Here is a 16316-nt window from a genome sequence, read left to right as displayed (position 1 = left end):
GAAAAGGGACTTTTTTATCAACTAGAAATGTCATTTTGACATTGACTGACTGAAATCCAGATCAAAGTCATAACCTGTACCTACAATTAGTATAGGTACGCCTCAAGGTTAGGCATATTTGTCAGTATTCAATAAATAAATAAATATTATAGGACATTATTACACGAATTGACTAAGTCTCACAGTAAGCTCAATAAGGCTTGTGTTGTGGGTAAAGCCTGACCAGGAATATATGATCATGCGCCATGTTGCGGAATTTCATTGGAACTAATTTCTTACACTGGCAATACTTTTAATGATAGGTTGTCACTGTTGTCAGTGTCATTGTGGCGGTTTACTTGAATAATACTTAAGTGTTGAATATTAAATATTAAATGACAAAAAATGGCCAAAACTATACATAATCGAGAGCGAAACATCGTAAATAATAAACTGCTGGAAAAGAACCGTTCGGGACATTAAACTATTTCGCTACGAAACATTTTCAAATTAACATCAGAGCTGACAGGTAAACAAATCAAAATGTCATTATAGTCCGGTTATTACGACTTGGTTATTGTAGTGTTATGTTATACAAGCGAGGAAATACTTAAGTACAGTAACAAAGATGTGTTTGAAACATATTTACTATGGGCAAAGATAGACATAACATACATTTTCATTTTTAGTTTTAATCTTGTGTCGATAGATTGCAATAAATTTACAGTGTGTTCAAAATCAATTTCATTGACAATGTAGAAGACCCAATGTAAGGTAATTTTGACCTATGTGTGACGCGAAAGAAACTAAATGAATTTTATACGGTAAAAACCGACAATAAAAAAATGTGAACATCGAATATTTGGATTCTGATTATGATTAGAGTGAATAAAAGTATGTAAGTCAAAATAACGAGTTGCCAATCCAAATTGTTCAGACTATACTGAACTGTTGCCATATAAATGAGAATAATAGCGCCCTCTTGACAATCATCAACATCATATATTCCTGGTCACGCTTTACTTACATAGACAACGATATACACGGTGTAACATGAGGAAACCGAATAATTTTAACAGCGTATTCCTGATCATATTTAGAGACAAAAATGTCCTATAAACTTTTTTGAAATTCGCCTGGTTTCAGATATAATATTAATTAAAAAAAAAACAAGTTTTTATTGGTACACAGTGTAAAAGGCCTTTTGATGGTGATGTTGCTGCTATGGGACGTAGTCTAAGTATCCTTATTGATAGATGTCAAAAAGTGACAAGTAACACTTTGCAAAAAGTAGTTTTTACGAAAAAAAAGTGTAAAAATCAATTTTAAGTGACAAGTTTAGCAATAACATTTATTTTTTATGTACAAATACATTGAAAAAATTGAAAATACAAAACAAAGAAAAATTTTTTTTGGCGGAATTGACTCATATTACATTTTTTTCTTCTTTTGACCTCAGAAATGCGTGGTTAAAATTATTCGGTTTCCTCATGTTACACCGTGTATACACGATGATTTTTAATCGGTGATCAGGAACATTTTTTTCTAACTCAGTAATTGATATAGATCACGTTGCAGTCGTAATTACATGGAAACAAACTTGCTTTTTTTAATCATGATTTTAATTTTGAGATTAATTTTATCCTAAAATCCTTGTTACTCTACTAATTGGTATCTATGAGTTAAGCCGTCCACTGACTAACAGGCCGCCGGACGATATTGGCCTGTCAGTTAGAACAAAAATATGACAGTTCCGAACAACTCACCGGCCGATATCGTCCGGCGGACTGTTAGTCAGTGGTTGGCTTTATAGCCTCTTTACAAACTTAATGGCAATTGATAATTTATGAGTAATAACTTGTCATAGTCATTGTTATATGCATAAACAAAGTCATAGATCCGTCAAATTTCGATGGCACTTGACGTATCGTAGTTACTTCATGTAGGATAACCATGTATTTAGTGGTTATTAGTTTTAATTATGTTTTAACTTTTACTTAATTAAACAATGAGATAATTGCGTGAGACCTAGCCTAATAAGTTTAATTTGGCCTAGATTTTAATATTTTTCTACTCCTGATCACCGATTAAAAATCATCGTGTATAATATATACATATTTATAAATACCTAAATACATAGAAAACACCCATGACCCATGACTCAGGAACACATATCTGTGTTCATCACACAAATAAATGCCCTTGCCGGGATTCGAAGCGGCTTCACAGGCAGGGTGAATCACTATCCACTAGGCCAGACCGGTCGTCAAAATTATAGTAGAGTATTGAATATAGAAATTCGATATTGGCGGAATGCAATATACAGGGTGGAAAGGTAAGTCGGGCCCTGGAGGGAAACTACCTTAAATCCTTAAGCTGGCTCATTTTACTTAAAGGAGACATTCCTTTATTTTTAAAAAGAAACAAAACTGCATTCAAAGTATTTTTCTTTTTTTCTTAAATTTGGCTTGTCTAAAAAAATCTTGAGTACTAAATATTAGATTTTATGGATATTTTGTACGACAGACGAGTGTAAGACCTAATGTTTCTTGGAGAAATGTTATCATTAACATTAACTGTATCGACCAGTAGAATAAAATTGCGAGTTTTTATTTTTTGGATTTTTTAGTCGGTTCAAGTCCCGGGCGAGGCAAGCGAGTTTTAGAAAATCTTTGAATGCAGTTTTGTTTCTTTTTAAAAATAAAGGAATGTCTCCTTTAAGTAAAATGAGCAAGCTTGAGGATTTAAGGTAGTTTCCCTCCAGGGCCCGACTTATCTTTCCACCCTGTATACCTAAATGTCATAGATAATTTTAGTACGATGGTGGACGTTCGTTCATATACGTTTACTTACCGGTGTTATTCGATTTAATATATTGATTATTTACAAAAGTCTTCTTGTTTCCCTATTTCGCTAATTTTCAGAACTACAAACGTTTCGTAAATAGCGATAGGCAACGAGGAAATATTAATACATCAAGAGCAAATTTATAGCAACACACGACACACATAAGCATATTCGGTACGTAGTTGATTTGTTTGTGCTTGTTTATCCCTCGATCATGCCAAAGTTCGGGAGCACATTATCGTGGAAACTTTTGCAAATCGATACCTAAAGACATTGGGTGGAACACCGATAACTATTTATTACTGTTATGGCACCAGCGAATTATGGCCAAATCAAATATTAGTTGTTGAAATGCTGATACTGTTTTCGCTATTTAATTTGATTACGAGTAGTATTCGATTTGATTGTGAATATAATATTTCTGACGTTTATTATCGAAGTATGAATAATTGAAGACTAATAATTATTTAGTATTTCAGAATTTTGCATTATAATATTAAAAAATCATTTAAACTAGTTTTATGTTCGTTCCGTATTTATTTTTTTATTGGTTAAGGTACAGTTAGCGTCATATACAGTGTGTAAGTCTAATACGGGCGAATCTCTTAACGGTGGTTAGTATAGGACAAAGTAAAGGTAATTAGATAACATTTACTTAAAGTTGCAACAATAATTTTGTCCATACAAAATAATTCAGCCCGCAATGTAATGCAAACACGCTCACGTTAAACGCTCGTTGACAGTTACTTTCAAAAACTCCTATTGCGTATGTAATGTCATTAACTGTCATGAGTGGGTAAATAATAAATAAGTATGATGTTTTTTATCTGACGAAATGACTACCTAGTTTAAAATCAAATTACATCAAAAAATCTTATTAAAGCAATCATTTATTTTAATAACGACCCATTGAAATTACAACTGAAATGTACTGAAGTTGCTGAAATACTTCTAAAGAAAACCAACTAAAAAGAAAACTAAAAAACACAATTTACAACAATACAAATTCTGAGAAACCTGAGTTTAGTTTGGCCGGTTTCGCCGCAAATACCTATTCTCGATGTGCCTTCCTTGTATTTCAGAACAGGTTTCGCAACGACGTTTGATTGACTCCATAAAATAACAACTCGTATTAAATCGTCTTCCTGCATCCCTTGCAAAATGGCGAAGGATTCGGTCTTGCAATGGAACTGGAAGCTCATCGTGAATAGCTGCTCCCTCCACCCTTCCAGTTACGGGCAATCCTTCGCGAGCTCGCTGTATCGCGTTTAAAATTACTCGAGCGTTTCTTGGTACAACCCGATGAGGGAATCGCTCTCTGTACACAGCTAGCGCTCGATGACCATTTTGTAGTGTTTCACCGTAAATTAAAATCATGTCCATTAATTCAGGAGCAGTAAAAGTTGTTAAACGAGGCATTTTTAATATAACATACGATTACTTTTGAATCGAAAGACTGACATTGTCAAATCAGAGTTGAAATAAAATAAGAAACTTGCAATTCCACCAAAGAGTTTGCCACGTTTTCACACAATGTACCAAGTTTTGTGGTGTTTAGACGGTTTAGTTAATTCTCGAAATAATTTTGGTAATAACTGTACAACTATTAGGCGGGCCGTATGCTTATTTTCCGCCATCCTGGTATAAAAAATCAGGCAAATTAAATACGAAATGAATACACAATAATCACTTATGAGATACTGATATTAAATTAATTTTCAAAAAAGGTGTGCTATCAAAGGTGCTTGTCTATTGCTCAGATTAGAAATAATCACGTCAAGTGCTGTTATCGTGACTGATTAAAATGAAGTCAGTTTCTTGTTGGTAAACATGATAAATAAATAAGATTTAATATCTTTTAACACGCCTAGTAGTACTTTAATCTACCAAAATAACTACAAAACATTAAACGCAGTGTAATGCTAACATGTATTGTGAATGTTCCTCCAGATAGGTAAGTTTGTAAATGCTATTGTTGTATTGCTAATGAACATTTGACATTTCGGTACCGCAACCATGTTTACAGTACATTGCTGCTGAGAAATTTAAAAAAAAATAATTATGGGCTCGTAATGAACTGCAACTTAAAAAAACCTTTTACTTCATGATTACACTAATGAATACTATGTCCGATTTAATTTATCGCCCGTATTAGACTTACACACTGTATAGTGACTATATTGTAGTGTAACGAACTATTTGATCACTTTTGCAGCTATAATATATTCGATGCTGACTGTACCATCATTTTACCCCGGTGCACATGGTTTGTATCACTTATAATTAAATACAATACAGTCCAATACAACTATTATTTATTGCTCACCAATATCAAAAGAAACATGATATACAAATTAAGCATATAAATTAAACCATGGTGACAATAGACGGCCTTATCGCTCAAGATCTATCTCTTCCAGACAACCTTTGGGTAGTGGAGACAAAGCGAAATAGAAACACAAGTAAAGCGAGTAATCTGCAGTAAATGATAGAAGTAATTGTTAATTGTAAATTACCTACGTATTTTTTTTATCGTTTAGCCATACTTCGCTTCTTTTAGCACATCCTGCTTTGACCACTTACTCCGCCCCATAGTAAGTAATATACATGTAGGCGCTGTGAACGTATGTTGGTAAAAAATTAAGACAAATCACCAGGTTTATCATTTCTTATATTTTTCTACCTATCTAGTTAACACCCCATTGCATTTAATATGCCATAGCCTTTGTTCTTAAAAGTTCCACTCGGGCCAACCCTGCAATTAAGATAACCGGGGGTCTATCCTAAAAGCGATACGCGTGTAATGCGAGCGTAAGTGATTGTAGATGTGCGTTAAACCCGTTGGTTTCGTTTAGGTTCTTGCGGTGAGGGGAGGGGAGGGAGGAGAGGGGGAGAGAGAAGAGGATAGGGGAAGATCGATTCTGCATACAAACGTAGTTCTCATTTTCTTCCCTGGATATTGACATTATGGAAAATATTTCGACTTTCTTTGCTTACCTTTTTCTTTTACCTTTTTTACGAAGAATGTCTGTAGTAGCCCTTTTAAACTTTTTCTTCTATTGCTTTATTATAAAATAATAGATAAGATAAGAAAAAAATAATCATTGAAAAATATCTAAAATTATAACAATCATGTTATAACAAAAAAAAAAAAAAAAAAAACAATCATCCCAACTAGCAAATCTATGTGCTATAAAAGTTGAGAGCACGTTTTTATTTTCGCTTTTTGGTGCTATAAACGGTGTAAAAACAGTCGAGTAAAAGTCATGTAAGCGTTTACTCAACGCGAAAAGGCGCACTTATACAGACTAAAAGTGTTATAAAAATCGAGTAAGCGCTGTATAAGAAGCAAATCGATGCTGTAAGAGTTGAGTAAAAGTGGATAAAAGCACTTCTAGTGTTTTAATAGCAACGATAGTGCTTTTACTCGACTATTTGTTCTATAAACATTAGCAATTTATTATTACTCAGTAAAAGTGTTCTATAAAAGCAGCCGCACTGCTTTTTCTCAGTTAAAATGTTTCGTAAAGGTAGCCGGATTGCTTTTACTCGGCATTTTAAATGTGTAAGAGTGCAGTAAATGCTTTTATTCAACTAATATGTGCTAAAAACGATCTCAGGTAAGCGATTATATTTCAATTATTTGATTAAGTTTGAGGCCTAATCGTCTTCACGTGTCTAATAAAACAAAAAGGTACTTAAGTATTTTTTACTGCTGTCATCCATGACATTTATTTTTACCGTGATTGTGTACATAAGTTTTTACTGTCTGTAAGTACACGTAATACAGTAAAACCCAGCGCGAAAAATACTTTATTGATAAAACCAAAGGCACTGGTTCATATATATTCATGGGCCGCCTATTTTCTTAAATTTCAATAAAAAAATATTAATAAAAATAAGTAAAAATTTGCTTACACGATCTAGTTTCTGTTATATCTCATTAATTCGACTATAAGTCGAGTAACTGCGTTTACTGCTACACTTATAGCACATGATGTCGCCATGTTTATGGATTTATAGTCCGATGGCCGACTGCATGAAACCCTACCTGATAAAAAAATTGAAAAATCCTACTCTGTAGGGGTAGCTGACTTTTTGCAACTTCAACTGCTCTTGGTCGGCCGTGGCTTAACTTGGCAAATTTTGCGCAAATGGCAAAAAAGTGGTACAAATATTCATCAAAAAAACTAAAGTGGTCAGCTACATCCTGTGTTGCCAGGTTCCTGTGTCCGACCGAATTTGTGGTACCAAGTGAGCTACAATTTACCTCATCGAAAAATAGAATGTCACTTGTATGGTAGGATAGCTGCCATTGACTTTTTTTTTAATGCGGACGGACTGAAAATGCTGTCAGGCTAAGGTGAGGCCGACCAAGACATATGTCAACAAATTTAATGTAGGTATTACAATCAGTTGTTTTGATTCTATTTTTCGATGAGGTAAATTGTAGCTGTCACGTGGTACCACAAATTCGGTCGGACACAAGAACCTGCCAACACAGGATGTAGCTGACCAGTTTTGTTTTGCTGTCCTCAAAGGCAGCTATCCTACCATGCAAGTTTCATTCTATTATACGATGGGTTTTTTTTTTATGAATTTTTGTGCCACTATTTTGCCATTAGCGCAAAATTTTCCAAATTAAGCCGCGGCCGACCAAGAACAGTTGATGCTACTAAAAGGATACAAGGAACTACAGAGTAGGATTATTCTATTTTTTTGTCAGGTAGGGTTTCATGCAGTTGGCCACCGGACTATATTGAAACGTCAACATGGCTGACTTGTGCTGTTAATGTAGTTCAAAACTCTTTAAAAGTACTCTAAGCTGAATACATTTTGAATAAAACCTGTAAATACACTTCAGCTCCTATAACAGCGGTTTGAACCCCATTACCCGAATTATGATATAAGCGCGCTGTTACAGCAGCATTGTTGCCAAATGGTTATTTGATTGCTTTTAATAGGCTTTTATAGCAACAGAGAAGAGAGTTAAGTAACAGTTGTATTAAAGCGCCTTATTCAGACAATTAGCTAATCTATAGCTGTTATATGATTTTAATAGAACCATTATGCTGAATAAAAGTGATTTAGTAGCGCTAACTCAGCATTTATTAAAAGGTGGAATAAAAGTGCAAAAAGATAGTGCTATAAACGTTTTTACGACATGATTATAGCACTAATTAGCGAAAATTGCTAAATAGTCGAGTTAACCGCTATTATACGATATATTGGTGCTTCAACAACCGTAACTCGGCTGTTATACGATAACAGGCTGAGTAAATCAATTCTTATACGACTATTTTGCTAGTTGGGATGTTACACTTAAATTATGTACAAAACATAATGTATTTTGAATTTTTTGCAACTAAATCCCTTACTATATCCCTAGTTATAGGAACTGGGTATTTTCCCCGTATGTCGCTAAATCCCACCCCAACGACGATAACGATAGTGATAGTCGATCACTATCGTTATCGTCGTAGCTTCGGGGGCTCTATGAGAGTACCACGACTCAGTCGATTGCGGGACCTTAATGTAACCAGGATGTGGCGGTTTGAGGTTGTGTGTCTGGGACTAATAAAGCTTAACGCGATTATAGGATGCGACAAATGGGGTCACACAGAGATTTCGGTTGTAATGGGTATTGTATGGGTACCTATAATTATGTTTTAAGTTAAGAACATTCATACTAGGGTGTCGCTTATTTCGTCGAAATTGAAATTTTCTATGTCTCAACCCCTTAAATTGTTCTCTTTCACTACAAAACAAATGTGGATTTATTTCAAAATTTTTAATTTCGTTTTAGGGGTCGCTACCGAATTTAGAAAATTTGGATCCTTCATGGATGATGTTTTTTTTTTAATTTTTCGTTTTTTTTTTAGTGAGACAGTGAGTATATGGAAGCTATTTATATGTAATTCAATACTAGGTATAGTCAATATATATTTTTAAATAATTTTTATTCCTGTTTTAGGAGTGCGCACTGCTGAATCAATATTTAGAACGCCTAAAACACGCATAATAAGCTTTAAAAAAATAGTGGTATTATTTTATGTTAAACTGCACATTAATACTAACACCAATATTGAAGTGAAGAGTAGTGAGTTGCCAGACACGTTTAACACACACTTTTTAGGGATAGGGTGCAAACACGCAATAGGAAATGATATGGAGCAATCAACACGCTATCTTGAGAGGCACTTAGAAACTACCAATGTACCATCTTACACTCTGCCGGTCGTCACACGTGATCTATTGACCAGGACGTTACATTCAATGTTAAAAAAAGGTGACACTGTCGATGCTTTTGACATTTCGCCAAAAATTATTTTGTGTCTGTGGCCTGTTATTGGCGACATACTTGTCATTCTCATAAATACTATTTTTGAAACTGGTACGTATCCTAGCGTGCTAAAAAACACAAGAGTGTGTCCAGTTTTCAAGGGTAAGGGTGACAGGTGTGACGTCAATAACTATAGGCCTATTACAATAGTACCCACCATTTCAAAAATGGTAGAATCTGTCCTATCGTCTCACCTTATGACTCATATAGAATCGAATAACCTGCTCACCGAAAACCAATTCGCCTACCGACAAAAAATGTCGACAACCACCGCGACATACAGGATATTCGATTCTATCATGACAGGGTTAGACGATAAGGATAAGATTGCCGCTATACTGTGCGACTTGTCAAAGGCATTTGACGTCATAAATCACGAGTTATTGCTTAAAAAATTGAAAATGTACGGAATCAAAGGCAGTGCCCATGAACTGTTTACCTCATTCTTGTCAGACCGCAAACAAGTCGTGAAATTACTCACTGATGGCAAGTCAATCCAGTCTGATGCAGGAGATATAAATATTGGTATTCCCCAAGGTTCATCCCTTGGAAATACCTTATTTTTGTTATTTGTCAACGACCTGCCATCGAATATTGGAGCTGGCTTGTCTGTATTGTTTGCGGATGACACAACTGTGTTAGTTGGTGAAAGCTCTTATGACCAACTGGCTTTAAAAATTCATGATGCTTGCAACCAATTGGAGGCATGGTTCTCAGCAAATGGGCTATTGCTTAATTATACTAAATCAAATATTATGTTGTTTTCTGGTCGAAAGGTTCAACTGCCACCGTGCATGGCTAACTTTCCGATGCCCATGTGCGAAAAGAGTAAGTTCTTAGGGTTTATGATTGACAACACTCTAAATTGGAAGTGCCATGTAGACAACCTTTGTGATCGATTGGGTGGTGCGTCGTTTGCGTTGAGAAAACTGAAACCACTTATCTCAGCAGAAGCCTTAAAGCAGGTGTACTTTGCGCATTTCCACTCTATCATGGCATACGGCTCACTGCTTTGGGGCAATTCAACAGATGCCAAAAGAGTTCTGATAATGCAGAAACGCGCAATACGTACACTTGCCGGTGTGAAAGACAGGCACCCTTGTAAAGAGCTTTTTGGTTCTCAACGTATAATGACGCACTACTCACAGTACCTGTTCGATGTACTGATATATGTAAGACAGAATATATCCCAATTTGCACGCATTAACTTTCCGGGCAAACTGCTTCGAGCTGCAGGGCGTCTGAGAACAGTTCCCCGTCGCATGGCACTTTCAAGAAAGAACCCACGAGTAATCGGCCCTACTTACTACGAGCACCTACCTGCCGCTCTGAGAAATGAGCCGTGTGACGAAACATTTAAGCGCAAATTGAGAAACCTTTTGTTGGATAACCCTCTGTACTCTGTAAATGAGTACATGGAATTGAATTTGTAACAACATATGTAATTTTATTTATTATTAAATTGTAGATTTGTATTTTAAACATGACATTTTGTTCTTTTGTGATATTTTTATGTTTAAATTCGACATTTTAATGACAGTTACAAATTATTTATGTTGACATCGACTTTAATGTTAACTTGGTTTATATTCAATTGTTTGACATGTTTTTCTTTGTACATGACGATCCTTATTGGGAGACATAATTTTATTAATCTTAATATTTTTTTATTTTTAAATATATAATGTAATTTTTGACGATCATGATGAGAAGATAAACATAATTTTGACGAATGTAGCAAATTTATAGTGTAATTTTCATCTTGAAATAAAGAAATCTAATCTAATCTAATACACCCTGACCTCATTGTTGTCTCATAAAAAAACGAGAAAAAAAAACAAAAAAAAATTAATCTTGTATGGAGGGTCCAAATTTTCAAAATTCGGTAGCAACCCCTAAAACGTAATTGAAAATTCTGAAAAAAAATCCACATTTGTTTTTTAGTGAAAGAGAACAATTTAAGTGGGTGAGACATAGAAAATTTCAATTTCGACGAAATAAGCAACACCCTAATTCATACTCATACTCATACTCATTTATTTGTAAAGTCATTTTACACGTCAAGGAAGAAAAATATAATAGTAACATTAAGAATAATCAGTAAATAATATTAGTATGGTTAAAACAAATTAGGTAGGTAATTATTACGGTTAAAAGTCAACATTACATTCCTAAAACAATTGTCCCCAATATACTCGTACTAAATACTAGCTAGCGCTGGTGACCTAGCGGTGAAAGTGTGCGACTTTCAATCCGGAGGTCGCGGGTTCAAACCCCGGCTCGTACCAATGAGTTTTTCGGAACTTGTGTACGAAATATCATTTGATATTTACCAGTCGCTTTTCGGTGAAAAAATATCGTGGGGAAACCGGACTAATCCCAATAAGGTCTAGTTTACCCTCTGGGTTGGAAGGTCAGATGGCAGTCGCTTTCGTAAAAACTAGCCAATTCTCGGGATTAGTTGCCAGGCGGACTCCAGGCTCCCATGACTCCCGTGAGCCGCTGCAAAGGCCGGGATAGCGCGAGGAAGATGATGATTATTACTAAATACATAACTATCCAGGTAAAGGTATTATAAATGCGAAAGTTATTCTGTATGTACAGAGAGACAGAGTTACTTTTGCATTAATACTAACAGAGAGACCGCTATCTGTTACCTCTTCACGCTTAAACCGCTGAACCAATTGTGGTCAAATTTGGTATGTAGGTAGTTTTAGGTCTGAGGAAGGACAGGATAGTTTATAACAATCATCATCATCATCCCTAGTCTAGTAATTAATACATAGATAATCGACTAATAATCATATTTATCTTGTTGTTTTTAAATACTCAGTGAACTTTGTAGATTTACGAGACTCGATTATTCAGACAGGTATGTATAATATAATATTTTTGGCTAATACTGTTTTAGTTTCAGAAACTAGAGCCTACGTCAATTCTTGAGATTAGTTGTGAAGCGGACCCCAAGCTGGAACGAGCCATGGCAAAATGCCGGGATAACGCGAGGAAGAAGAAGACTGTTATAGTTTCAGAATAAATGAAATAACCTGCTTAGGTACTCATATATCGACTAAATTTGCCCATGTCCCGCCATGCACTTCAAATTAATCGTTTCATATACGTTACCTAACTTGGTCGAATAGCCTGAAATAATGGGCCAAGTTCAAAATTAATGCAAAGTCGTAACCATATATTTGAATTCGTGACCTCAGACAATTTATAATTTATCTACCTAGTTGATAGTTCCATGATAAAATAATTTAGCAATGACAAACCTATTATTGTTATGTTGTTGCTAGTGCTCCGCTCTGGCAGCAGAACATTGCAGTAATACTCCTATGATTTCAATTTAGTATCTTGCCCATTATTCTCAATCGAAGCTCTATCTAAACCTATCTCATTTCGGTGATCTGAGTGTAGGTACTAATTAAGTGTTCATCATTCGAAATTTGTTGTTAATTTTTGACCGATTATTTGTTTTGTTTGCTTGCTTGAGGCTCTTGTGATAACTTTGTCTAAATGCCTCTTAATCCTAACGCGTTCTGACATTATTTCAGTTATCAAAGCCGACAATAATTTTATTCATTGTCTGTGCAAAGTCTGCGCTTTTTCTGCCCTGACGTTCCTTTGATTTATAACGGTTTCTTTAGAAAAACACCAAGACTTAAAACACCCACGTGACGGGTAGAATAATCACTCTTAAACGTTAGAAGGCAAGAGTGCAAATTGGGTGTAATTTTTCTTAACCCGAGTTCACAGTGCCAAGCTGTGGGCTTCGGGAATCATTCACATTATGACCTTTATGAGTATGGCAATAGGAAGGAATTTCGCGTGAGGTCTTTGTGAGAGGTTTTCCGCGCAGCAGTGATATATGCATTTATGCACGGGAAAGAACATGTGCCATTAGTTAAAACACATGCGCATGTCTGGCACAATTCTTACTTTTTGCATAAAATTTAAGAATAGTAAGAATTTCACGTTAAAGATATTAATCTAATGTATAAATGGAAATCAAATAATTTAACTTTTTTTGGTGCATAAATATATTATTTAAATATTGAAACAGTTCTCTCATGTAACTTTTTTTTAGTAATGTAGGTACTTAATCAAATATAGGTATAAAACGATTCAGTAAGTTTTGGTTATTTTAATGAATGGAACGGAATCATTCCCCAGGAGGAATGTCGACGTAAACTTTGAGATCCGGAAAGAGGGTTTGCGATCATGCCATGAAAAATATTCCTTGGTCAAAAGTTGAACGTAGTTCCCTGAAATGGCCACTTAAACTTAGTTTGAATTGCATTAGCTACCATAAAAGTCAAGTTGGATTCGATTTAAAAGAGAATAAGTAATGTCGTTTATCTTGAAATTTATTGCTTCTCTAATTATAAAAACTTCAGCACTTAAGATTTAACACATGAAATCAATAAAATTGAAGGAAATTCAATAGGCACTGTGCTTGAAGTCAATTGGCATACATTTCAAAAAATTGTCTTGACCACGGTGTGTGCGACTAGCTTTTTTTGACGAACCGATTAACATTAAGAGTGGCAACACTGGCAACAGTTCTGTTAGTCGTAAATGTATACCAGCAAACCAATATAATTCTTATGGACCTATAGAATAAACTATGGAATGAACTATATGAACAAATTTCATGGTTTATTTCATGAACCGGTAACTTGATTTTGTGACCAAGTTTCATTACTTTCCGTTACTTAGAGCTAGACCAAGAAAACTCTGCAGCGATTTTGACAGCCTACGCAGTGCAAGTGTTATTTTAAACGTCAAACTTCTATGAAATTATGACGTATAAATAACACTTTGACTGCGTGAGCTATCAAAATTGCTGCAGACTTTTCTTGGTTCAACTCTATTAAGCTTTTAAAACCATAGGGTCCATTGCACCAAACTGTCTGTCACCGTTAAAGTATTTGCTATATTTTATCGTATGGGAAGTTTCATAGTTCACTGCTGAGCGACGTTGATCAGTCTGTCAACTGTGGTTGGTGCACGGTCGGCCCATAGTCTGTTCTATTGAGACATTTAACAACAGTTAAAATATATTTCGCATGATATTATTTATCTTACTAAATTCCAAGATTCGATTCTCGGACGTATAAGCTGGAACAAATTTTAAATGAGGGTTTCCGATTTCGAGATTTTCACTAGATGGCAGCACTGTGACGAGAGGTCTCTTTGACAGCTGCTGTCAAAATCCATCAATAAAAAAAACATGGTTAAACATGATTGGTGGATTATGACAGCTAGACCTCTCGCCACGGTGCTGTCATCTAGTGAAAAACTCGTTCGAGGAAACCCTCATTGATACGAACTGGAGAAGCAAGGAATTATTTATACCAAAACATAGAAGCTCATCATTTTCAAGTATATTTTATTTAAAACGTGTTAGCAAATGATTGTCTCCTGATACGATTTTCTCTTTGTATAAATGGGCTATCGTAATGTGTGAAGTATCTTTTTACAGGAAGGTCCCCTTCTTTCATTTTTATCACCTCGTTGTACAATTCACTGGCTAAGGAATGCGTAGAGGGGCTGCAAATATTCGTAAATAACAAGTTTAATTAATTAATTAATGAATGAGCAGACATATAAGTTTTTGTGGCATAATGTTATCGATAAGTGATAGATTAATTTTAAAATATATAACTTCTACTTGCTGTAGGTAAGTTACCGAGAAATTTCAATCATGCAAATCAATTACAAAGCGCTACCTACATAATTTCTTCATTACATATATTTAATACTTTAAAATTAAAACGTAAATGTATTACAGTGCCAAATGAATATAAAACTACCAATATATCAAAAGAGAAGAAGATATCGAACGTGTTGTGTATTTCGCGGTAGCTATCTTGTTATAAAATGTAATGAATTATGACGTTAAGGTAACATCGATAACAGACATGTCGATATTTCATTTGGTCAATCACTTTATTTTGCCACAAAAACTTCTATGTCTGTTAATAAGACACGATTAAGTTGCGATTTTAAATCTCACACGATTGACCCAATTGACCCTTAGCAATACTGTTCAAAGCGATTATCAATCGCAGTTATGTGATTGAAGGCAAATGAAAGAAAACAATTGACGGCTATTGAAGCTATCGTCAACGTTGTTATTTTCAATTTCAATTTAATATGTGTCAAGATAATTTCAATTTTGTAGGATAGAAAAAGAAGATAAGAAACGAATTGATTGATTATATATTCAAAGTTAGGTACCTAATAATGTAGGTTTGATTATCTCTATGATTTCTTATAAGCAAACTAAACCCACTGCAGACACACTAAACATATTACACATAAAATCCCCAAAATCGACAACTTAATTCAGAATAAGGCCACATTAATATGCACAAGTAGAGTTGTTGAATAAATTAGCGCCTAATTCCAATAATGGCCATATAAATACGGGAACGTTCTTGGTAGTAAAGATTGCGCTTTTTTTCGTGGTCGCTAGCTCCGGTTAGCAACGGGAGAAGTGAAATTAACAAAATGCATACCTACTTTACTTAAATGAGTAACTAATTAGATAATACGAGTATATGTTTTCGTACTGACCTTATAGAAATGTATTGTACATGTTCAAAAAATGACAAGAAACTGTTGCTGGCTTGGCATAATGAGTTTTGAAACGTTATCTGCAACATTTTATTTATAATAAGAAAATATGAAAATATGTTTGTAAATTTATTTTGTTCTACCACTCTTAAACATCGATTTATATGGACTTTTGCTACAGTTCAATATTGCAAGTCTCAAGTCTATATTACCGTTAAAACCAACAAAGAAAATTCGACTCCAAATATGAATGCTTTCCGCTTCATTTGTTTAACAACGTATACAAACACATGCTATTTCACAACTTGACTCACTCAATGTGATTGCAATAGGTATGAGAGCAAATTTTATGTTCAGTTTCACATTTTATGACTTAGCTCGGCAGTTTGTTTCAAAATGCAGTAACATCATATGTACCACCACCAGATAAGGAACTTTTATTATCAGATAAGGAATGTTTGGTAACCTTTTAGAGCATTGCAACAACAGAAACATATAAGAAGCGCATTATTGATAACAGAAAAATGTTTACCAAGTAAAAGCACTTACCAGATCTTAAGTA

General features: G+C 34.7%; 1 long non-coding RNA gene across 1 annotated transcript; it reads right to left on the bottom strand.

Annotated features, from left to right (window-relative positions):
• Positions 1–14540: 14540 nt before the first annotated feature.
• LOC134791871 (uncharacterized) lies at positions 14541–16103 on the bottom strand. The gene is made up of 3 exons (XR_010144355.1): positions 15967–16103; positions 15755–15834; positions 14541–14725 (listed from the first exon to the last, which is right to left on the bottom strand). It is a non-coding gene; the product is annotated as an uncharacterized LOC134791871 (long non-coding RNA).
• Between the last annotated feature and the right edge of the window lie 213 nt (positions 16104–16316).

Source organism: Cydia splendana, chromosome 6 (assembly GCF_910591565.1).
Source record: "Cydia splendana chromosome 6, ilCydSple1.2, whole genome shotgun sequence".
In the NCBI taxonomy this organism is placed as follows: domain Eukaryota; kingdom Metazoa; phylum Arthropoda; class Insecta; order Lepidoptera; family Tortricidae; genus Cydia; species Cydia splendana.
The sequence above is the reverse complement of the archived record's forward strand: the minus strand, read 5'-3'. Positions and strand labels throughout refer to the sequence as shown.